Genomic DNA, 475 nt, shown 5'->3' with positions numbered 1-475 from the left:
CTTTCTCATTGTGCATGATGGCCAAGAGAAACAGCTGTCGATCTCCAGGTAACTGGCACCTTTTTTAATATATATCCAACAACTTCTATCGACTGAACATGGCTTTTGAATAAAGCGACCTCTTCTGTGTTTCACAACCAGAGTCTCAACCAGCATTTACCGCTCCCTCCACAGCAAATGCAGAGGTGAGTAACAGCTGTTTAAATTAATTGATGAATTGCCTTTAAGACACCTTTTTAATTGCGCAAGCATAGATACTTTGTTGCCCACAGTTTTAATCGTTACTGATATGTGTTTTGTAACCAGGGTTACCAACATGCACTAAACCTCTATTATGCTGCTTTAAGCATTAACCTGACCAACAGATCAAGAAGACAGAGGGATCAAACCTGGACTGAATGTGTGTACCACAGCATAAAGAAGTAGAACTGGACAAGTTAATACCGTAATACCCATAATGCATGTTTAACATAGT

At 39.6% G+C, this 475-nt stretch overlaps 1 long non-coding RNA gene across 1 annotated transcript; it reads left to right on the top strand.

Annotated features, from left to right (window-relative positions):
- LOC111645535 (uncharacterized) lies at positions 1–458 on the top strand. Its single transcript, XR_002759876.2, has 3 exons — positions 1–48; positions 142–185; positions 307–458. It is a non-coding gene; the product is annotated as an uncharacterized LOC111645535 (long non-coding RNA).
- The last annotated feature ends 17 nt before the right edge of the window (positions 459–475 follow it).

The sequence above is a fragment of the Seriola lalandi genome, unplaced genomic scaffold, assembly GCF_002814215.2.
Source record: "Seriola lalandi dorsalis isolate HSWRI2012SDOR001 ecotype SW California unplaced genomic scaffold, Sedor1 jcf7180002018624, whole genome shotgun sequence".
Classification (NCBI taxonomy): Eukaryota; Metazoa; Chordata; class Actinopteri; order Carangiformes; family Carangidae; genus Seriola; species Seriola lalandi.
Note: the sequence above shows the minus strand (reverse complement) of the source record. Positions and strands in the feature narration are given on the sequence as shown.